The sequence below is a fragment of the Bos indicus genome, chromosome X (genome assembly GCF_029378745.1).
Source record: "Bos indicus isolate NIAB-ARS_2022 breed Sahiwal x Tharparkar chromosome X, NIAB-ARS_B.indTharparkar_mat_pri_1.0, whole genome shotgun sequence".
Classification (NCBI taxonomy): domain Eukaryota; kingdom Metazoa; phylum Chordata; class Mammalia; order Artiodactyla; family Bovidae; genus Bos; species Bos indicus.
The window spans coordinates 134,743,794-134,767,155 of record NC_091789.1 but is presented as its reverse complement, the minus strand read 5'-3'; the positions used below and the strand labels follow the sequence as shown (position 1 = coordinate 134,767,155).

The following is a 23,362-nucleotide window of genomic DNA, read 5'->3' as shown; positions in this document are numbered from 1 at the left end:
AGTGAGTGACTAACAGTTTCTTTCACTGGATGCAGGACGACTCCTGGATGTAAGCTAAAACACTTGATCTTTGAGAGACCTCAGATCGCGAAGTTGCAAGAATTGCCCCATTCCTTATATGTAGATGAAAACACTGACCCTGCCAGAACCCGGGATCAAGCCAGGGAGCATTTAGATCTTCAGTCTAACGCTCTCCCAACTGAGGTATTCAGGCTACCTTGGTAACCCTCTTTTCAAGGTATCTTAAAGAATTTTTCAGAGGCGTGTCTATTTCTTAATTGTAAGGGAACAATTGCAATGCCTGGTGGCTCAGATAGTAAAGAATATGCCCACAATGCGGGAGACCTGGGTTCGATTCCTGGGTTGGGAAGATCCCCTGGCAAAGGGAATGGCAACCCACCCCTTCCCGGGCAGAGCGAGCCTGGCGGACTGTGGTCCATGGAGTCACAGAGTCAGACACGACTGAGCGACCAACACTTTCTTTTATTAGACATAGGACTCCTCCTCCTGGATGTAGGCTAAGACATCCTTGAGAGAGCTCAGATCGTGAGGTTGCAAGAATTGCACTTTCTCTTCGATGTAGATGAAAACACTGAATCTGCCAGAACCCGGGATCGAACCAGGGACCTTTAGATCTTCAGGCTAATGCTCTCCCAACTGAGCTTTTCCAGCTCTTTATGATGCCCACCTCAAGGCATTTTTAAGGGGTCCTTGGGGGAGTTGCAGATTCTTAATTACAAGGGAACAATTGCAATTGTTTATTTGCAAACAGATAATGGATCTAAAAGATCCCTACTTAGAAATTTATCTTGGGTGTTTGCAAAATAACCTTGGAGTTATATTTTTATAGGTCTTCCCAAATATTGAGAAATGTGACTAAATAACAAAAGTTTTAAGATTGGGGAATCATGAAAGTGAGTATTCTACCAATAAAATAATGAGAGAGTAGAGCAGTCCATGGCGTCACTAAGAGTTGGACACGACTGAGCGACTTCACTTTGAGTTTTCACTTTCATGCATTGGAGAAGGAAATGGCAACCCACTCCAGTGTTCTTTCCTGGAGAATCCCAGGGATGGGGGAGCCTGGTGAGCTGCCGTCTGTGGGGTCACACAGAGTCAAACACGACTGACGTGACTTAGCAGCTTAGCAGAGAAGAAAATGATTTAAATCAGGAATTCTGACTCCGTGTGAGTTTTGTTGTTATCTGTCTACCAGGTCATTGGCAGAGTGAAGTCTCCTTCTTCCTGCCCTCCTTATTTATTTCTTGTAACACGCATAAATATACAGTGACCACAAAGAACCAATTTCTAATGTATGTAAAAACCTAAAAAGGAATTCTGAGTTAATGGGTCCTTGAAAGATGAGAGAGCCATGAAAGAGCATGATTTGAAAGATTGACATCGAATTTAAAATTTGAATTCGATGACATTTTAGAGATTTGCCTTTAATTTCTCCTTAATTAAGCATTTCACTCTGCCCAGGCTATATTTAGAAATTTTAAAATGATTGAGTGTATTGAGCCTTTGGGGATTCCTGACTCTCAGTTGGATTATGCTTTCTTAGTGTCCAGTGGTATTCGGCATGTTATGTTAATCCATATTTAAACTAGGGTGACCTCACATCCCGATTTGCCTAGGACAGTCCTGGTTTACACCTGTTGTCCCAGTAGAATTATTAATAGCATCCTCTGCCACTCAGTAGTGTCCTGGTTTGGAAGATTAAATTCTATCATCACCCTAATTTTGGCTCCTAAAAACATTCAAGAATATACCAGACTTTCTTAATTGTTGCAATTTATAGTTATTTTACACAATTTTGAGACCCTTTCTTCTTTCTGTCCCATTTTTAGCATCCTTTGAACTTTAGGTGGCTCCTTACAGGACCCGAAAGCCAATGGTGAGACAAAGAGGACCGCATCACACAAAGAAAACTATTGTTCATTAATAACACATATTAAGTAATTAGGATCCTTTGCTCATTAGTAATATTTTAATTATTCTGGTTGCATTTCTATTAATCAGCTATATGATTAATTCAATTGCATTATTAAGTATTTAATGAGTGCTAATGGTTTGATAGCACATACCTTCATAGCCGAAGAGAAGTAAAAACAAGAAGTTTTCTATCTTGCGTGGCATTCTCCCCTTGTCCTTGGCTGCTGCTCTTCCTTATCAAAGTGGAGAGCTTTCCTAGGAACAGAAGCTTAACTTAAGCACTGGCCTCATTAAGCATCTTATTCCATTTAGTTCTTAGGGCTTTGGCTGAGCCCCGCTAAATTAACCCACATAGTTACCTGCCTCAACAAGTCTCAGAGAGGAAGCTAATGTCAACTGAGGTCGGTTTAGCAAAGGAAGATACTGGCATTATTCTATGTTTAAATGTAAGCGAAGCAGAGGAGGAAAATAGAAACTAGCATCAGAAGACCCAGGTCTTAATCCTTTCTCTGCCATCATCTTCTAGGGGGTGACCTTGAGCAATTTCCTGCCAAGTAAGCACTAACTTCTTGAATTCTATGAAAATGACATGAATTCCCCACTCAGAAAGCAAGTTGGCATCATGTTTATGCCTATTTACTCAGGAAAACAGTAAATTGGGAGGGTGGTCAGTTACAGACAAACATTTACATTGCTGTGTTGTTATAACAAGACAAAATTGGAAACAATCTACATGGTCATCAAGGTGGGGATTCAAAACACCAAGCAGGTTTAAGAACTCAGATTCCCAAGACAGACTGGACTGGATGCAAATCCCAGCTCAACCAGTGGTAATGTGGCCTTGAGAAAGACAGGTAAAGTCTCTATGCCTCGGTTTTCTCCTCTGGAAGATGGTGAAAATAATGCCTACTTCATAGAGTTATAGGATTAGGCTACCCACTCCAGAAGGGATAGGCTACCCCCACTTCAGTATTCCTGGGCTTCCCTTGTGATTCAGCTGGTAAAGAATCTACTTGCAATGTGGGAACCTGGGTTTGATCCCTGGATTGGGAAAATCCCCTGGAGAAGGGAACTGGTCGCAAAGAGTTGAACGAGACTGAGCGACTTTCACTTCACTTCATAGAGTTAGTTTGAGGCTTAAATGGGATGAGATATATATATATATATATATATATATATATAATGTTGAACATAATTAGTTATTATTACTGTACAGCCATTAAGAATAAAGTTGATGGGGGTAAGGGGAGTTGCTTAATGGATCAGAGTTTCATAAAAAAGTTGTGGAGATCTTTTTCACAACAATGGGACTATACTTAGCATTTCTGAACTATACACTTAAAAACAGTTAAGATTTTTTTTTTTTAAGTTAATGAAGTGATTATAACAACAGGGACAATCGTGTTACACTCCTGAGTTAGAAATGGACACAAATTTACCCCCTGTATGAACAAAAACAATGTGGAAAAATGCAGAAAAAAATACTGAGTTTCTCCTTCCCTTTTTAGTTCTTGGCCACCATTATCCCCAGAGAAGGCAATGGCACCCCACTCCAGTACTCCTGCCTAGAAAATCCCATGGACGGAGGAGCTTGGTAGTCTGCAGTCCATGGGGTCGCTGAGGGTCGGACATGACTGAGTGATTTCCCTTTCACCTTTCACTTTCATGCATTGGAGAAGGAAATGGCACCCCACTCCAATGTTCTTGCCTGGAGAATCCCAGGGACGGGGGAGCCTGGTGGGCTGCCGTCTATGGGGTCACACAGAGTCGGACACGACTGAAGTGACTTAGCAGCAGCAACCATTATCCCACCTCAGTGCCCCAGGATCCCAGACACCTTTGCTTCATTCCTCTTGTTGAAGATGAAAAAGGTCAATACTAAAAAGATAATAATAAGCCCCCCCACCTTTTCAAAAGCGATGAATTAATACAGAGGAACAAAAAGGAACTAGAGTAATGTTTAATCATTTAGTTAGCATTTTGGGGGTGTCCACAAGCCTGACGCTTACTCTATACTATGCATGGCTTCTTCATACCTTTTTATTTTATTCTTCATTAAACAGATGACGGTCTATTTAAAGTCTATTCAACAAACCCTACTGCAGCATTACAAAGAAAAGAACTATTTTTTTCCTCTGCTCTGTATTTTAGAGTTTAATGGGGAAAAAAAATTTAGTAGTAGAAATAATAATAATAAACCTTAATAATAGAACTGCAGTCAAAGCACTTCTATACTATATTTTAGTTGGAGACTGCGGGGCGGCGGGGGGTCCGGGCTGCCCTGGTTTGCAGGGGAAGGGCGGCTCCGGGTGACGTTGGTTCCCACGAGCGCTGGATTTCCCTAGGTTGCTCGAGTACCGAAGGAGACGTGGGGGTAGGACTCGGGCCCGGCCAGACCCCCACTTTTGCAGTTTCCTAGGTCGGGCGAGGGCGGTGAGGATGGAAGGAGAGGGTATTTGTCACTACGCTTCTGTTATAAAAACATGCCAGAAAGTAGAGAAAAATGAAAAAAAAAAAACAATTTTAACGGAGAACGAAAAGCACCTCGTATTTTCTTTCCCATCGTTAAGGAATGGAAAAAAAAAAAAGCCTTCCCGGCTTGGTTCCACTGGGGCTCGAACCCAGGACCTTCTGCGTGTAAAGCAGACGTGATAACCACTACACTACGGAACCTCTATGCAGAACACTTGCGTCGTTACTTTATTCATAGTGTCACAAGAGAACCAGAGCCTCTGCTGAAACCCCGCCCCTACGCTGTAACTCCGCCCCCACCGTGGCCCCGCGCCGCCTGCGGGATTTGGTGTTCGCGGCCCGGCGCCGGACTCCGGCTCCGACGTCTGGAGCGCTCGCCCTCCGTGTCCTCTAGGTTTTTCGCCCTTGAGACCCGGGGAGGCCGAGGCGAGAGGTTACCCTCCTGGCGAGAGCGCCGCGCCACTAGTCAACCGTCCCTAAACTTTCCCGCAGCCGCGGCGTTCGCGAGATCGGCCCGGCGGGCGGAAGCGGACAGTGCCCGCGGTGCGGCCCCTTCTAGTAGATTCTCTCAGCCTGTGAGGGACTCGCACTTCCCCACTTTCCCCACGGGCACACTGAGCCGCTTCCGTCAGTACTGGAAGCCTTGAGTCCGGAGCAGGGCGCACAGGAGCATCACGCCAGGCAAAGACTCAGGCAGCGCGGGGCTGGGGTGGTGGGGTGGCCCAGGGCGGGGGGTCATTTTTATATTGATCTTTGTTTTGTCAGCTATGGAAAAGGCAGCTGGTCAGTCGGCCTCTTGCCCTAGGATACAGACTCCTAATGCTCCCCAGACCTTTTCCACTACATCCTTCCCCTCCTGAAGCTCCAGGGGCTTTTGTTTGAGCTTATTTGTCTGGGGAGGGACGGGGGCAGTAGAGACCAGCCGCCCCTTTATGGCTGGGGGTGGGGTGCGGCGGGGGTGAGGCAGGACCGGCCACAAGATTTGAGGGGCCCAATGCAAAAGTAAAATATCAGATTCCTTGATCTTAAGTTACTAAAAATTCCAAAATCATGACAGGAGAGCATTAAACCCAGCGCGACCCGAGGGAATGCAGCCCATGAGCCTGCTGCTGTGCTTCCAGGACTGTGGTCCCCAAGAAGTGCTGGGATCATCCATTATGAAGGGCGTGTGTGTGTTCTTTTTTCCTGGTTTTCATTGTCGGTGCCGTTTGTTTTCCCCAGTGCTTCTGGATGGATCTTCCTTATCCTAGGATTGCTCGCCATCCTCAAGCTTGAAAACCCACTTAAAACCATTTGAGGGGCCTTTTTAAGTGGTGAGTTGGACATGGCTGAAGGCTATGGCTGTCCTCTTCCCAGGCGTCTTCCTCTGAGGCTGGCAAAATAATGGAGAAACGATACTGATTGTATGAAAGCATCCCTTTTGGCCAACTCCTGTCTTCCTGGGAAGGCCCCCTGGAAGAAACAGGTGGGTGGAAGGTGCACTAATCTGAGGGTGGTTATCTGGATTCTAGTGCTGCCTTGGCTACTCACTAGCTGTCTAGTCTTGAATGTCAGTTCACCTCCCAAGCCTCTGTGTATCTGCCTTTGTGAAATGTGTGGGTTGAACTAGACACCCTTGCTTTCCCCTCTGGGTCTAAATGTTATCTCTACTTTCCAGGTTGAGAAAATGGAGGCACTTGTCTGCTGTGTTAAGTTTTTCCACAGGAGTAGTTAGGGGCGGGGTTAGGTTCTCTAGTACCAGGTTTCCTGTATCCTAATTAGCTCCCTGTAATGTTTACATGGGCCCCTTCCAGAATGCCTTTTTGTTGATAACATTTCCAGAGGCCTCTTGAGCACTTGACACTGAGAGTGTGAGCCATGGGATGACTATGAGTGGACAGCCACTAGCCAGAGGATGAATTCATGGAAAGTCTGTGTTTCTTGCCAGTGAGCCATAATGACTCCCACGATGCCTAGTAATGAGTGTATTTCACCTGTTTCCAAACCCTTGTCAGTTGAAAACAAGGCTGCCAAGAATTAGGCCTAAATTGCACCTGCCGGATGTGTTTTGGTTTGTCTCTACAGAATGCTTTGCCCTTTCTTGAGCTTTCTCTCTGCCCTTGCTCTAAGGGTTGGTTTGCCACGTGCAAGCTTTGGCCAGGTTCCCACACATAGAAAAGAGGCTGGTGCACCTCTGATGCACGCGACATAGGATTCTGCCTTTAGTGAAAAGGAAGGAGACTTCTGTTACACTCCCCAGCTGCCTTCAAGGTGTATTCACAGTCTCTGTTATTAGTAAAGTGCTATATGGTTTACAAAGCATTTTCACATCCATTCCTATGAGGTAGCCATGGTAACTACTACTGTCTCCATTTTTCAGCTGAAGAAGTTGAAGCTGAAGAGTTCCAGTGCCTTGCCGAGACCATTCTGTTGGTGAGTGGCAGGGCGGGGCTCATACTCAGTTTTCTGATAGCCATGTGATTTGGGGAGGCCCTTATTCCTAAAGGCTGCATGTTTGTATTAAGAGTGCCATTGGTCTCTTATAATATCTTGTCTTTTATAATTTGTTTCAACTGGAAGATAATTGCTTTACAGTGTTGTGTTGGTTTCTGCTGTATAACAGCGTGAATCGGCTAGAAGTTTATATATGTTCTGTTTCTTTTGTGCCTTCCTGCCACCCTCTTTTGTAAATTTTTAAATGAAATCCTCAAAAGCTGGAACCAATAGCCTGTAGCCAATCACTGTTGATGACTTTTAACCTTGACACTGCTAGCGTCATGGCTAGTGCCACAGTTGGCCACAATTTCACCTTGCACTTCAGTCTAGTCAGATAGATTTGTGAGGCCTGCTGCCCCCAGGTCTGCCAATAATCACTGAACAACTACCAGAGAAATAGATACACTAGCAAATAAAGACAAGAAGTCTCTTTAAACTTTTTGAGTCCTCTGATTGCTCAGATATTTGGTATGGTTTCCCCAGCATTAGGCCTCACTGATGGAGGGTGACTCAACCAAGGAAACCACAGCCCCAAACATTGAGCTGACTTAGGAAGCTCCACTGACTTGATTTCATTTAAATGTGATTGTACTCCTTCAGTGTTTTTTCAAGTATTCACTAAGGAAAGGGAGTGGTTAACTTAGTATGACAGAGTTCACCTTATTTTTCCCTTTTTACAGCTCATCAAGACACTTGAAACTAGTCTGTTGGAATGGGTGTTTTTTCTAAAACAAATTTATTTATTTTTTTGGCAGTGCTGGGTCTTTGTTGCCACGCGGGCTTTTCTCTAGTTGCAGAGAGCAGGGGCTACTCTTGGATGCTGTGGTGGCTTCTCTTGTTGCGGAGTATGGGCTCTAGGGCACGTGGGCTCAGTAGTTGTGGCTTCCCGGCTCTAGAGGACAGGCTGAGTAGTTGGGACGCATGGGCTTAGTTGCTCTCCAGCATGTGGGATCCTCCCAAGGTAGGGATCAAACCCATGTCTCCTGTACTGGCAGGCAGATTCTTTGCCACTGAGCCACCAGGGAAGCCCTGGAATAGGTATTTGTTACTTTTTGCCCACCTGCCTTTTCACAGTCGCTTACATCCCTCTGTCTTTTTACCCAGTTCAAGTTCTGTGGTCATTTTTATCACTCCTTTGCCTCTTGGTTGCTTGTCCTTGTTGGCAAAACCAGTTTGTTAAATCCAACTCTTTCCCAATCCATCTCTGAATATGGCCCCAGGAGGAGCACACCTTCAGGCCTACTGATTTCACATTAAATTCTTGACAGAGTACCTCAGCGTGTTCTTAATGCAGCCCAGAATAATGTCTGCTTTCCCTGTTCAGTCATTTTCCACCTCACCTAGAGGACAGGTTCTTGTCTTCTCTCCCTAAATTTCCTGTACCTCCTGCCCCAACCTCACCTACAACTGATGACCTTGCTTCCTTATTTCCATGCAAAAAAAAAAAATGGAAGCAACCTGAAGAGGGGTAGTACCCTTCACTCTGCTCACTTGCCTGCATTTGTGCCCTTGTAGCTCTAGACCTGGCCCTGCCTCTAGATTAGGGCTTTCTGAACACAGCCCCGTTGACATTTGGAACTGGGGAACTCTGTCGTGGGGGAGCTGTCCTGTGTAATGTGAGACGTTTCACAGCATCCCTGGCCTCTACTCACTAGATGCCGATAGCACCATTCCCCAAGTTGTTACAACCCAAAATATTCCCCGGGGGCTATTTGGCGATGTCTGGAGATGCTCTGGGCTGTCATGACTGCGGTGGTGGGGCTAGTGTGCTGCTAGCATCCAGTGCGTAGAGAGGAGAGATGCAGTGAAACATTCTACAGTGCACAGAACAGCCCCCACCACAAGAAATATCTGTGCCCCCAAAGTCACTAGTGCCCTGGTTGAGAACTCCTGCCCTAGATGACTTGTCTGCATTCCTGACACCCAACCACCTGCTGTTGCCTATTCAAGGAAAGTACCGTAACAACTCCCTTCTTTCTCCTTCATTATTATCTACTTTCTTTCTATTGGATCATTCCTGTCAGCATACAAACATGCTGTAATTTTTCTCATTCTTAAAAAATCATCTCTTAATCTCATTTCCACGTCAGCTACTCCCATTTCTCTGCTTTCTTTTATAGAAAAAAGAAAAACTCTTAGAAAATATGTCCCTAGGTGCTCTCTCCAGTACCTCTTCTCCTTGTGGAAATGATTACCCCTCCCAGTTTTTTGGTTTTGTTTTTTGTCCTCCCAGCTTTTAGGATGCCACTCTCTCCTGATTTTGTTTCTTACTTCACTGGTCACCCCTTCCCAGTCACCTTTGCTAGATCTCATCTCTTAGACTTCTAAACATGGGTGTTCCACAGGCCTCAGTTTGTGGATGTTTCTATTCATTATCACCACTCTGGTGATCTCATTTAATCTAATGACTTTAAATATGGTCAATAACCTAGATGACTTTCAAATTTATATCCCTAGTCCAGACTTTTCTTTCAAACTCCCAGTCTTCCTGCAAAACATGTCCATTTAGACGTCTAATAGGTATTTCAGTCCTGTTCTGCCTGTGTCCTCGCCTTTCTTAGTCTTCCTTATCGTCCTTGTCTCAGATAAGGGCAACCTCATCTTTCCACATTTTTCTTTCTACATTTAGGCCTAAAATGTACATTTTACATTTTTCTACAAAATTGTACATCTTTCTACATTTAGGCCTAAAATGGAGAAAAAATGGAAGAAATCATACTTGATTCTTTTTCCCATCTTACACTTCAAATTTAATCTCACTTGCAAATCCTTTTGTCTATACCATCAAGAGCTATGTAGAATCTAATCACTTTCTACCATATGCCCTGCTACCATACAAATCAAAGTCACCATCATTTTTGTCTGGGTCATTGCCAAGAACCTCAAATTCTGGCCTCCCAACTTCTGCCCTTTTCTCCCTACGGACTATTCTTCACACAGTAACCAGAGTGATCTTTTTTATTTTTATTTTTTTTTAAGTCCTACTTGCTGGGCATCTTCTCTCAGGCCTTGTCACCTAGGGATTTTTTTAAAAAACTTTATTTATTTTTAGCTGTACTGGGTCTTCATTGCTGCGTGGGCTTTTCTCTAGTTTCAGCAAGTGGGCTCTACTCTCTGGTTCTTGGGCTTTTCATTGTGGTGGCTTCTCTTGTTGCGGAGCATGGGCTCTAGGGCACTTGGGCTTCAGTAGTTGTGGTTTTCGGCTTTAGAGCGTGGGCTTAGTAGTTGCGGCGTAAGGGCTTAGTTGTTTCTTGACATGTGGGATCTTCCCAGACCAGGGATCGAACACATGTCTCCTGCATTGGGAGGTGGATTCTTCATCACTGAGCCACCAGAGTGATCCTTTCAAGACCTAAGTTAGATCATGTCACTTTTCTGTTCAAAACCCTTCAATAGCTCTCCACCTTAACTCGAATGGAAGCCAGAGACTTACACTGGCTTGCAAGGCGCTACATGATCTGATCTTCCATTTATTACCCCTCTGATCATATATCCTGTTACATTGCCTTTCAGGACCAGACTTGGCTGCTTTGTTGTTTTTCAGTCACTCAATTGTATCTGAATCTTTTCAACCCCATGGACTGCAGCATGCCAGGCTACTCTGTCCTCCACTATCTCCTAGAGTTTGCTCAAATTCATGTCCATTGAGTCAGTGATGCTGTCTAACCATCTCATTTACCTTCAATCTTTCCAAGCTTCAGGGTCTTTTCCAGTGAGTCAGCTCTTTGCTTCAGGTGGCCAAAATATTGGAGCTTAGGCACCAGTTCTTCTAATGAATATTCAGGGTTGATTTCCTTTAGGATCGACTGGTTTGCTCTCCTTGCAGTCCAAGGGACTCTCAAGAGTCTTCTCCAGTACCACAGTTTGAAAGCATCAATTCTTCATCCCTCAGCCTTCTTTATGGTCCAAATCTCACATCTGTACATGACTACAGGAAAAACCATAGCTTGGACTATACAGACCTTTGCTGGAAAGTGATGTTTGCTTTTTAATACACTGTTTAGGTTTGTCATAGCTTTCCTTCCAAGGAGCAAGTGTCTTTTTTTTTAATTTGTTTTTAATTGGAGGATAATTTTTTTTGCAATACTGTGGTATTTCTGCCATACATCAGCATGAATCAGTCATAGGTATACATATGTCCCCTCCCTTTTAAACCTCCCTCCCCATCCCACCCTTCTAGGTTGTCACAGAGCACTGGCTTTAGGTTCCTGCATCATACGGCAAATTCCCATTGGCTGTCTGTTTTACGTATGGTATGTATATGTTTCAATGCTATTCTCTCAAATTGTTCCACCCTCTCCTTCCCCTGCTGTATCCAAAAGTCTGTCCTTTATGTCTGCATCTCCTTTGCTCCCCTGTGAACAGGATCATCAGTATCATCTTTCTAGATTCCATATATATATATATATATATATATGTTTTTTACATTAAATTATTTTGATTGGAGGATAATTGCTTTTCAATACTGTGATGGGTTCTGCCATACATCAACATGAATCATCCATAGGCATGCATGTGTCCCCTCCCTCCTGAATACCCCTCTCACCTCCTTCCCTACCCGATCACTCCAGGTTGTCACATAGTCCTGGCTTTGGCTTTCCTGCATCATACATCAAACTCCCACCAGCTATCTATTTTATATATGGTAATGTATATGTTTCAGTGCTATTCTCTCAAATCATCCTACCCTTTCCTCCCACTGAATCCAAAAGTCTGTTCTTTCTGTGTCTCCTTTGCTGCCCTGCATGTAGGATCATCAGTACCATCTTTTAGATTCCATATATATGCATTAATATACAATATTTGTCATTCTCTTTTTAACTTACTTCACTATGTATAATAGGCTTTAGATTCATCCACCTCATTAGAACTGACTCAAATGCATTCCTTTTTGTAGCTGAGTAATATTCCATTGTATATATGTACCACAACTTCCTTATCCATTCATCTGCTGATGGACATCTAGGTTGCTTCCATGTCTTAGCTATTGTACATAGTACTGCAGTGAACATTGGGGTACATGTGTCTTTTTCAGTTCTGGTTTCCTCAGGATATATGCTCAATAGTGGGATTGATGGGTCATATTATAGTTTTATTCTTAGTTTTTTAAGGAATCTCCATACATAGTGGCTGTATCAGTTTGCATTCCCACCAACAAGAGGGTCCAGTTTTTCCATATCCTCTCTAGCATGTATTGTCTGTGGACTTTTTGATGATAACCATTCCAAAAAGTGTGAGATGATACCTCATTGAGCTTTGATTTGCATTGCTTTAATAATGAGTGATGACCAGCATCTTTTCATGCATTTGTTAGCCATCTGTATGTTTTCTTTGGAGAAATATCTGTTTAGGTCTTCTGCCTACTTTTTGATTCGGTTGGTTGCTTTTCTGGTATTGAGCTGCATGAACTTGTATCTTTTAGAGATTAATCCTTTGTCGGTTGTTTCATTTGCTATTATTTTCTCCCATTCTGAGGCTTGTCTTTTCACCTTGCTTATAGTTTCCTTTGTTGTGCAAAAATTTTTAAGTTTAATTAGGTCCCATTTGTTTATTTTTGTTTTTATTTCCATTACTTTAGGAGGTGGGTCATAGAGGATCTTGTGATTTATGTCAAAGAGTGTTCTGCCTATGTTTTCCTCTAAGAATTTTATAGTTTCTGGTCTTACATTTAGGTCTTAAATCCATTTTGAGTTTATTTTTGTGTATTGTGTTAGGAAGTATTCTAATTTCATTCTTTTACACATAGCTGACCAGTTTTCCCAGCACCACTTATTGAACAGATTGTCTTTTCTCCATTGTATATTTTTGCCTCCTTTGTCAGAGATAAGGTGCCCATAGGTGTGTGGATTTATCTCCAGGCTTTCTATCTTGTTCCATTGGTATATATTTCTGTTTTTGTGTCAGTACCATACTATCTTAATGATTGTAGCTTTGTAGTATAGTCTGAAGTCAGGAAGCTTGATTCCTCCATCTCCATTTTTTTTTCCTCAAGATTGCTTTGGCTATTTGGTGTCTTTTGTGTTTCCATACAAATTGTGAAATTATTTTTTCTAGTTCTGTGAAAAATACCATTGGTAGTTTGATAGAGATTGCACTGAATCTGTAGATTGTTTTGGGTAGTATAGTCATTTTCACAATATTGACTCTTCCAATCCAAACATGGTACATCTCTCATCTGTTTGTATTATCTTTGATTTCTTTATCAGTGTCTTATAAATTTCTGCATACAGGTCTTTTGTCTTTCTAGGTAAATTTATTCCTAAGTGTTTTATTCTTTTGTTTGCAATGGTGAATGAGATTGTCTCCTTAATTTCTCTTTCTGATTTCTCATTGTTAGTGTATAGGAATGCTAGGGATTTCTGTGTATTAATTTTTTATCCTACAACTTTACTATATTCATTGATTAGCTCTAACAATTTTCTGGTGGCATCTTTAGGGTTTTCTATGTAAAGAATTCATGTCACCTGCAAATAGTTTTACTTCTTTTTCAATCTGGATTCCTTTTATTTCTTTTTCTTCTCTGATTGCTGTAGCTAGGACTTCCAAAACTGTGTTGAATAGTAGTGGTGAGAGTGGGCACCCTTGTCTTGTTCCTGATCTTAGGGGAAATGCTTTCAGTTTTTCACCATTGAGAATAATGTTTGCTGTGGTTCGTTGTATGTGGCCTTTATTATGTTGAGGTATGTTCCTTCTGTGCCTACTTTCTGGAGAGTTTTTTTTTTTATCATAAATGGCTGTTGAATTTTGTCAGAAGCTTTCTCTGCATCTATTGAGATGATCATATGGTTTTTATCTTTTAATTTGTTACTATGGTGTATCAAATTGATTGGTGCACTTCAGTTCAGTCACTCAGTCATGTCCAACTCTTTGTGACCCCATGAACCACAGCACACCAGGCCTCCCTGTCCATCACCAACTCCTGGAGTTCACCCAAACCTATGTCCATCAAGTCAGTGATGCCATCCAACCACCTCATCCTCTGTCATCCCCTTCTCATCCTGCCCCCAAACTTTCCCAGCATCAAGGTCTTTTCCAATTAGTCAATTCTTTGCATCAGGTGGCCAAAGTATTGGAGTTTCAGCTTCAACATCAGTCCTACCAATGAACACCCAGGACTGATCTCCTTTAGAATGGACTGCTTGGATCTTGCAGTCCAAGAGACTCTCAAGAGTCTTCTCCAACACCACAGTTCAAAAGCATCAATTCTTCAGCACTCAGCTTTCTTTATAGTCCAACTCTCACATCCATACATGACCACAGGAAAAACCATAGCCTTGACTAGATGGACCTTTGTTGACAAAGTAATGTCTTTGCTTTTTAATATGCTGTCCAGGTTGGTCATAACTTTCCTTCCAAGGAGTAAGCGTCTTTTAATTTTCATGGCTGCAATCACCATCTGCAGTGATTTTGGAGACTGTTCATGAACAGTATGATTGGTGCAAGCATCTTTTAATTTCATGGCTGCAGTCCCCATCTGCAGTGATTTTGGAGACCAAGAAAATAAAATCTGTCATTGCTTCCACTTTTTCACCTTCTATTTCCCATGAGGTGATGGGACCAGATGCCATGATCTTAAGTTTTTTGAATGTTTAGTTTCAAGCCAGCTTTCTCACTCTCCTTTTTGACCTTCCTCAAGAGGTTCTTTTGTTCCCCTTCATTTTGTGGCATTAGAGTGGTATCATCTGCCTATCTAAGGTTGTTGATATTTCTCCCAGTAGTCATGATTCCAGCTTGTGAATCATCCAGCCTGGCATTTCACATAATGTACTCTGCATATAAAGAATAGCAAGAAGAGATAAGAAAGCCTTCTTCAGCAATCAATGCAAAGAAATAGAGGAAAACAACAGAATGGGAAAGACTAGAGATCTCTTCAAGAAAATCAGAGATACCAAAGGAACATTTCATGCAAAGATAAGGCTCGATTAAGGACAGAAATGGTGTGGACCTAACAGAAGCAGAAGATATTAAGAAGAGATGGCAAGAATACACAGAAGAACTGTACAAAAAAGATCTTCACGACCCAGATAATCATGATGGTGTGATCACTGACCTAGAGCCAGACATCCTGGAATGTGAAGTCAAGTGGGCCTTAGGAAGCATCACTACGAACAAAGCTAGTGGAGGTGATAGAATTCCAGTTGAGCTATTCCAAATCCTGAAAGATGATGCTGTGAAAGTGCTGCACTCAATATGCCAGCAAATTTGGAAAACTCAGCAGTGGCCACAGGACTGGAAAAGGTCAGTTTTCATTCCAATCCCAAAGAAAGGCAATGCCAAAGAATGCTCAAACTACCGCACAATTGCACTCATCTCACACGCTAGTAAAGTAATGCTCAAAATTCTCCAAGCCAGGCTTCAGCAATATGTGAACCGTGAACTTCCTGATGTTCAAGCTGGTTTTAGAAAAGGCAGAGGAACCAGAGATCAAATTGCCAACATCCGCTGGATCATGGAAAAAGCAAGAGAGTTCCAGAAAAACATCTATTTCTGCTTTATTGACTATGCCAAAGCCTTTGACTGTGTGGATCACAATAAACTGTGGAAAATTCTGAAAGACATGGGAATACCAGACTACCTGACCTGCCTCTTGAGAAATTTGTATGCAGGTTAGGAAGCAACAGTTAGAACTGGACATGGAACAACAGACTGGTTCCAAATAGGAAAAGGAGTACGTCAAGGCTGTATATTGTCACCCTGTTTATTTAACTTCTATGCAGAGTACATCATGAGAAACGCTGGGCCGGAAGAAACACAAGCTGGAATCAAGATTACCAGGAGAAATATCAATAACCTCAGATATGCAGATGACACCACCCTTATGGCAGAAAGTGAAGAGGAACTAAAAAGCCTCTTGATGAAACTGAAAGTGGAGAGTGAAAAAGTTGGCTTAAAGCTCAACATTCAGAAAACGAAGATCATGGCATCTGGTCCCCATCACTTCATGGGAAATAGATGGGGAAACAGTGGAAACAGTGTCAGACTTTATTTTTCTGGGCTCCAAAATCACTGCAGATGGTGACTACAGCCATGAAATTAAATGATGCTTACTCCTTGGAAGGAAAGTTATGACCAACCTAGATAGCATATTCAAAAGCAGAGGCATTACTTTGCCAACAAAGGTCCGTCTAGTCAAGGCTATGGTTTTTCCTGTGGTCATGTATGGATGTGAGAGTTGGACTGTGAAGAAGGCTGAGCGCCAAAGAATTGATGCTTTTGAACTGTGGTGTTGGAGAAGACTCTTGAGAGTCCCTTGGACTGCAAGGAGATCCAACCAGTCCATTCTGAAGGAGATCAGCCCTGGGATTTCTTTGGAAGGACTGATGCTAAAGCTGAAACTCCAGTACTTTGGCCACCTGATTCGAAGAGTTGACTCATTGGAAAAGAGTCTGATGCTGGGAGGGATTGGGGGCAGGAGGAGAAGGGGACGACAGAGGATGAGATGGCTGGATGGCATCACTGACTTGATGGACATGAGTCTGAGTGATCTCTGGGAGTTGGTGATGGAGAGGGAGGCCTGGCATGCTGTGATTCATGGGGTCTCAAAGAGTTGGACACGACTGAGCGACTGATCTGATCTGATCTGATCTAAGTTAAATAAGCAAGGCGGCAGTATCCAGCCTTGTTGTACTTCCTTGTACTTCTTTCTCATTTTGAACCAGTCCTTTATTCCATGTCCTTTTCTAACTGTCACTTCTTGACCTGCATACAGGTTTTTCAGGAGACAAGTAGGCTGGTAGGTTATTCCCATCTCTTTAACAATTTTCCATAGTTTGTTGTGATCTACACATTCACAGCTTTAGTGTAGTCAATTAAGCAGAAGCAGATGTTTTTCTGGAATTCCCTTGCTTTGTCCATGACCCAATGGAGGTTGGCAGTTTGGTGTCTGATACCTTTGGCTTTTCTAAATCCACCTTGAACACCTGGAATTTCTTGGTTCACACATTGCTGAAGCCTAGCTTAAAAGATTTCGAGTATAACCTTGCTAGCATGTGAAGTGAGCACAGTTGTATGGTACTTTTAACATTCTTTGACATTGCTCTTCTTAGGGATTGGAATGAACACTGACCTTTTTCCAGTCTTGTGGCCACTGTTGTTTTCCAAATTTGCTGGCATATTGAGTCCAGCACTTTAACAGCCTCGTCTTTTAGGAGTTTAAATAGCTCAGTTGGAAATACATCACCTCCCCTAGCATTGTTCTTAGTAATGCTTCCTAAGGCCCCCTTGACTTCACACTCCAGAATGTTTGGCTCTAGGTGAGTGAAAGCACCAGACCACACTTATCTGAGTCAGTAAGACCTTTTTTGTGTAGTTCTTCTGTGTATTCTTGCCACCTTCTCTTTTTTGTTGTTTTTAATATTTATTTATTTGACTGCTCTAGGTCTTTAGTTGTGGCATGAAAACTCTTAGTTGTGGCACGTGGGATCTAGTTTTCTGACCAGAGATCGAACTGAGGCCCCCTGCATTAGGAGTTCAAAGTCATAGCTACTGGACCACCAGAGAAGTCCCTTGCCACCTCTTCTTAAATCTCTTCTGCTTCTGTTAGGTCCTTACTGTTTCTGTGCTGTATTATGCCCATCCTTACAAGAAATGTTCCCTTGATATCTCCAATTTTCTTGAAGAGATCTTTAGTCTTTCTCATACTATTATTTTCTTCTGTTTCTTTGCATTTTTCATTTAAGAAGGCCTTCTTATCTCTCCTTGCTATTCTGTGGAACTCTGCATGCAGTTGGGTATATCTTTCCCTTTGTCCCTTGTTTTTTGCTTCTCTTCTTTCCTCAGCTATTTTAAAGCCTCCTCAGACAACCACTTTGCCTTCTTGCAGTTTCTATTTCTTTGGCATAGTTTTGGTCATTGCCTCCTCTGTCTGTAATTCTTTAGGCACTCTGTGTACTAGATCTGATCTCTTGGATCTGTTTGTCACTTCCACTGTATGATCATAAGGGATTTGACTTAGGTCATACCTGAATGGCTTGGTGGTTTTCACAACTTTCTTAAATTTAAGCCTGGATTTTGCAGTAAGGAGTTCATGATCTGAGCCACTGTCAGCTCCTGGTCTTGATTTTACTGACTGTATAGAGCTTCTCTGTCTTCAACTGCAAAGAATATGATCAGGCTGATTTTAGTATTGATCATCTGGTGGTGTCCATGTGTAGAGTCATCTCTTGTCTTGTTGGAAAAGGGTGTTTGCTATGACTGGTGTGTTCTTTTGGCAAAACTCTGTTAGCCTTTGCCCTGCTTCATTTTGTACTCCAAGGTCAAACTTGCCTGTTACTCCATATATCTCTTAACTTCCTACTTTTTCATTCCAGTCCCCTGTGATGAAAAGGACATCTTTTTGGGGTGTTAGTTCTAGAAGGTGTTGTAGGTCTTCATAGAATTGGTCAACTTCAGCTTCTCTGGCATCAGTGGTTGGGACATAGACTTGGATTACTGTGGTATTGAATGGTTTGCCTTGGAAACAAACTGAGATCATTCTGTCATTTTTGAGATTGCACCCAAGTACTGCATTTAGGACTCTCTTGTTGACTATGAGGGCTACTCCATTTCTTCTAAGGGATTCTAGCCCAGCAGTAGATATAATGGTCATCTGAATTACATTCTCTCATTTCTGTCCATCTGAGTTCACTGATTCCTAAGATATTGATATTAATTCTTGCCATCTCCTGCATGAACACATCCTGTGTACCTTGATTGATGAACCTAACCTTCCAGGTTCCAATGCAGTATTGTTCTTTACAGCATCGAACTTTACTTTCACCACCAGACACATCCACAACTGAACATCGTTTCTGCTTTTGCCTAGCAATTTCATTCTTGCTGAATCTATTAGTAATTGCTTGCTGGTCTTCCCCAGTAGTATATTGGACACTTTACAACTGGAGGGGCATGCATCTTATGGTGTCATATTGTTCTGCTTTTTCATACTGTCCATGGGCTTCTCCAGGCAAGAATACTGGAGTGGTTTGCCATTTCCTCCTCCTCTGGACCACATTTTTCCAGAACTCTTCACTATGACCCTTCCTTCTTGGGTGGCCCTCCATGGCATAGTTCATAGCTTCATCGAGTTACACAAGCCCCTTCATCGTGACAAGGCTGTTATCCATGAAGGGGTCTTGCCTGCTTACTGTCCCTCAAACACAGTAGGGCTTTTCTGCCTCAGGGCCTTTGCACATGCTATTCTCGCAGCCTTTACTGCTCTTTCTCTGTGTCACCGCATTGCTCTCTCACCTTGCTCAGGTATTTGCCCAAATATCTTCTTAGCAATCCTCCCCTGACTGCCCTGTTTAAAATTGCTGTTTTCCTTTCCCCTTTACCCTGGACACTCAATATCCCCCTTTCCTGCTTTATTTTTCTATATACTGCACCACTATGTAATTTTCTAGATATTTATTTATTTCTAAATATTTTCTGCCCCTTATTCTCAACCAGAAAGTTCTGTGAGGCATGGATTTGTTTTTGTTCACTGTTACATTCTGTGGAACCTAAGTAGGACCTGTTACATAGTAACCATTCCATAAAAATATCTTGAATGGAGCTGTTCAAGATTGGAGATGACTCATGCTAGGTCAGTCAGTCCCAGTCAGAGCATATTCTGGGCCTTTTGTGTGAATTCCTGAGAGGAGACATTTCCTTGTTCACCCTGGACTCAGTGTCAGATAATCCAGAGGCTGGGGATTCTCTTGTCATCTGACTACTGCATGGTATCACACGGGCTCTGAGTGGCCCACAGTGGAAGCTTTTTGCCCCAGATATTTACTGCTCTTCCTAGGTGGGATTTTTATACCATTGCCCCACGGATAGGTTTGACCAAGTGACTTATTTTCAGCAGTTGGATGTGGGCACAAGTGATGTGCCTCACTTCCCAGCAGAGGTGTGAAGGGCCAGCTTGTGGGGTGCTGCTTTGATATTTCCCCTTTGTTATGAGTATAACAATGACAACCCACTCCAGTACTCTTGTCTGGAAAATCCCATGGATGGAGGAGCCTGGTAGGCCACAGTCCATGGGATTGCTGAGGGTCGGACACGACTGAGCGACTTTACTTTCACTTTTCACTTTCATGCATTGGAGAAGGAAATGGCAACCCACTCCAGTGCTCTTGCCTGGAGAATCCCAGGGATGGGGGAGCCTGGTGGGCTGCCATCTATGGGGTCGCACAGAGTCGGACACGACTGAAGTGACTTAGCAGCAGTAGCATGAGTATAGCAATGCCCCAGAGAGAGGTTGGCCCAAGTCTTAGAGGAAAGATCATGTTACTGAACTGCCGCCAGCCTGCACAAAACAGGAGTGAAAAATAAACCTTGAGAAGTGTAAACTACTGAGATTTATGGTATAACATCATCTAAGCTGATTCAACACTTCTCCTAGTTTAAGAACAAAATATTTATTAAAGGATATTTGGTGGCCCAGAGGCTCTCCGAGAAGGCTGGCTTTGGAGACTCTAAAGCCAGGAATTATGTCTGAATATCATTGCAAGGCTGTACCAGCAGAGATACCTGCCCACGGCTACCCCTTTTGAATACAGACTTAGAAACTCAAGCCAGTGATGGGGCCCAGAGTCTCTGGTACTGCTGTCTCTGCAAACTAACTTTGGCAGATGATGGCTTTCATAATCCCTTGACTCCTTCTGTTGCTCTCTTCTAAATTGAGGTCTCTGGCAGAGCCTAGGTTACACACCTGTGCTCCTGCTATGAAAGAGGTTGGGAGAGCAAATTTCTTGTTTCTCCTCAAGGATTCAAATGTGGAGAATTACTGAAACATAGGGAGGGTGTTGAGAAGTTAATGTGGGTGATCGCAAGGTCTGAGAGACACCAGTTTGAAGCCTGAGAATAGAGCCAACAGTGAGGAATTGGAGGTGAGAAACAGAGTGACTTGGTACTGTCATTTAAGGCCTTGACCAAGTCAGGCCTTAGATCTCCTCATTGACTCGTCAGCTGTCAGAAGGGTGCATTTCCAGTTTTGCTGAGGCCAGCAGGAGTTGGCCTTACTGACTCTTGCAACAGGAGTCCTGATGACTCATGTCTAGAATGGATGGGCATCACCACAGTGGGCTGGCAGTGCCTTCTTGGCTCACTTGGAAGTTTTGTTGCCCTTGGTTCTGAGGAAATGAGGACAGAGGCTGATGGTCATGGGAATGGCTGCTCTGACAGCTCAGGATTTTGGTTTTCTGGCCTGGAGAGCCATCAGTTCTCAGATGCAGCAGGCCACTTGTCCCCACTGATTACAGTAACCAGGATGGGTGAGGCTACAGAGTGGCCAACACATCTACAGCAGATACTGCTGGTTGCTTATTCAATATTCATTCTTCTTTTTGTCAGTAATAAAAATAATCATTTTTAGAATGCTTGCTATGTATTAGAGACTGTTCAGACTCTTTACTCATATTAACTCATTTAATCCTCCCAAGAAACCTGTGAGAAAGGTACTGTTACTATGGTTAGTTTACAGATGAGAAAACTGAGTCACAGAATAATTACGTAACTAAGTCACAAAGCTAAGTAAATAAAGGAGTAGGGTTTTACACCCAGGCCATCTGGCTCCATTATCTGTATTTAACCTCTACACCACACTTCCTGATTTTGTTTGACTCAGGAATGTGTCCAACTAGGATTGATTTCCTGGGCTCCCTTACAGTTAGAAGAGCCTGTGTGACGTAATTCTGGCCAATGACTTGTATAGAAGTAGGTGGGCTTCCAAAACCATTTCTTTAAAAGGAGGTCGACTCAGTTGGTATGCCCCATTTTGCCCTTAGCTTCACTTTCTCCTCAGAATGCACATAAAATGTTGGAGGGAGAGCAGCCATTTTGTGATCATGAGCTGACAATTGTGAAGAAGAAAGCTACATTGCTCAGCAGAAAGAAGGAAGATACCTGGGTCCCAGCCCCAAATTTACTACTTCCAGACTCTCGATTACACTTAAAAAATAAAATTACTAATTTTTAATGCTGCTATTTAGTGAGGGTTTCAGTTATATGAAGGAAAACACAATCCCCACTGATGCAGTATTTCCACATTTCTCTCCTATACCATTTTGACAGTGTGTTTAATCTGCCCACCAGTTACTGAGGGACCGCTCCTCAGTGTCTCAGTTCCTTTGTTTATTGTCGCATACCTGCAGTATGTCTACGAGTTCAGTGTTTTTGTTTGTTTGGAGTTTGTTTTTTTTTAAAGTGTACGACATGGCCCCATCTCAAGGAGTTTAGAGAACATTAATTAACCCAAAGGACTAATTTGTTTCAAGATGTTAATGGATGATAATGGCTTGATATGTTTTTCCTAACTTTGGATGTTACTGAATTTTTTTATTATTGACTTTTAGACTCTGTCTCTTCTCTCTTAAAGAGAAGGCAGGAGGCGGGGCAGGGTGATATGCAAAAGCCTATCTATTAGGAAAGATGGCTTTGTGGGGTATTCCTCTCGACAACAGCTATATGTCATCTACAAAATCACCTGCAGTCACATTCAGTGAGCTTAGACTTGATAGATAGCCACTCAAGAGAGAAACAGATCAACTGAAAATACTTTGTCTCCCCCTCCCTTACTTCAACGATTCAAGATGCCTCCAGTTTCTAAAGTCACTCCCCTGGGACTGTGTAACTGAGCACAGAGCAGTTTGGCTACTCCCCAAATTGGCTACTCCTATGGAACCCTGCTTAAAAGGAAGTGACTGATAGTGGCACCCAGCCAATGCTAATTGGTGACAGAAATGACATTTCCCTCTGATTCTCCCAAACTTACTGTCTTTAGATTTCTAAGTAGATTCAACTGTGCACACAATGGGACTTGCCTATAAGCTTTCTTCATAGTTTGATGGGAAGATTTCAAGAGTGGTGGAGGTGTTAAATTAAGATCATCTTAGTGTTTTTGTTAGTGATTTTAAGTGTTTGTGACTTTTTGGGATACAATTAGGGTATAGTCTGAAGACTATATATAATGATAAAACCAAAACCAATTAGTAGGTTGTTTAACACAGTTAGAGGCTGTCTGCAGGCTACCAGCTTTCCTTTGCTAAATCTTGTTAAAATGCAGTGGGTTCTATTTTGTGCAGAATGAGCAGGCTGCCATGACAACTGTCTGTGAATATTATTTCAATATTAGTCATAGGTTTCCAGTGTTTGCCTCTGGGTCCAGCGTTCATTCTAAAACCCAGATGCACATCTATTCTTAAAGGCGTTCTCCTGGACGTGTTTACAAAAAACAAAAACAAAACAATTTCAATTCGCTGTTAATTTTTTTTTTTCTCTTTTTGAAGAGAAATTTGAAAGAATTCACACAATTGAAAATTGTACATTTTATTGCTGTTCTTTTCTTTGGAAAAGGTGAGTTGGATATGAATTTTTATTGTGCTTGACTGTAGATTTGATTAAGTAGATTAAATAGGAGCCTGGAGATTACTCATATTGCCTGTCTTTAGTTACATGCCCACCTGAACCCTCCCTTTTGCTGGGAGAAGAGGATGTGTGAGCTGCCTAGGCCTGTGTT

The 23,362-nt window shown here is 42.6% G+C and overlaps 1 protein-coding gene and 2 non-coding genes across 6 annotated transcripts in view; 1 reads left to right on the top strand and 2 right to left on the bottom strand.

The window, feature by feature from the left end:
- Nucleotides 1–599: 599 nt before the first annotated feature.
- Nucleotides 600–672, bottom strand: TRNAF-GAA (transfer RNA phenylalanine (anticodon GAA)). Its single transcript has one exon. It is a non-coding gene; the product is annotated as a tRNA-Phe (tRNA).
- A 3,863-nt stretch (nt 673–4,535) lies between these two features.
- Nucleotides 4,536–4,608, bottom strand: TRNAV-UAC (transfer RNA valine (anticodon UAC)). Its single transcript has one exon. It is a non-coding gene; the product is annotated as a tRNA-Val (tRNA).
- An 817-nt stretch (nt 4,609–5,425) lies between these two features.
- Nucleotides 5,426–23,362, top strand: part of PPEF1 (protein phosphatase with EF-hand domain 1) — a 158,733-nt gene continuing 140,796 nt past the window's right edge. For 3 of the 4 annotated variants that reach the window (XM_070785216.1, XM_019956382.2, XM_019956383.2), the window contains exons 1-2: nt 5,426–5,872; nt 6,767–6,819. The gene's annotated coding sequence lies outside the window, so the exon portion shown is untranslated. Of the gene's footprint in view, nt 5,873–6,766; nt 6,820–23,145; nt 23,200–23,362 lie in introns of those variants that run through there. The other variant, XM_070785214.1, reaches the window with a different exon arrangement.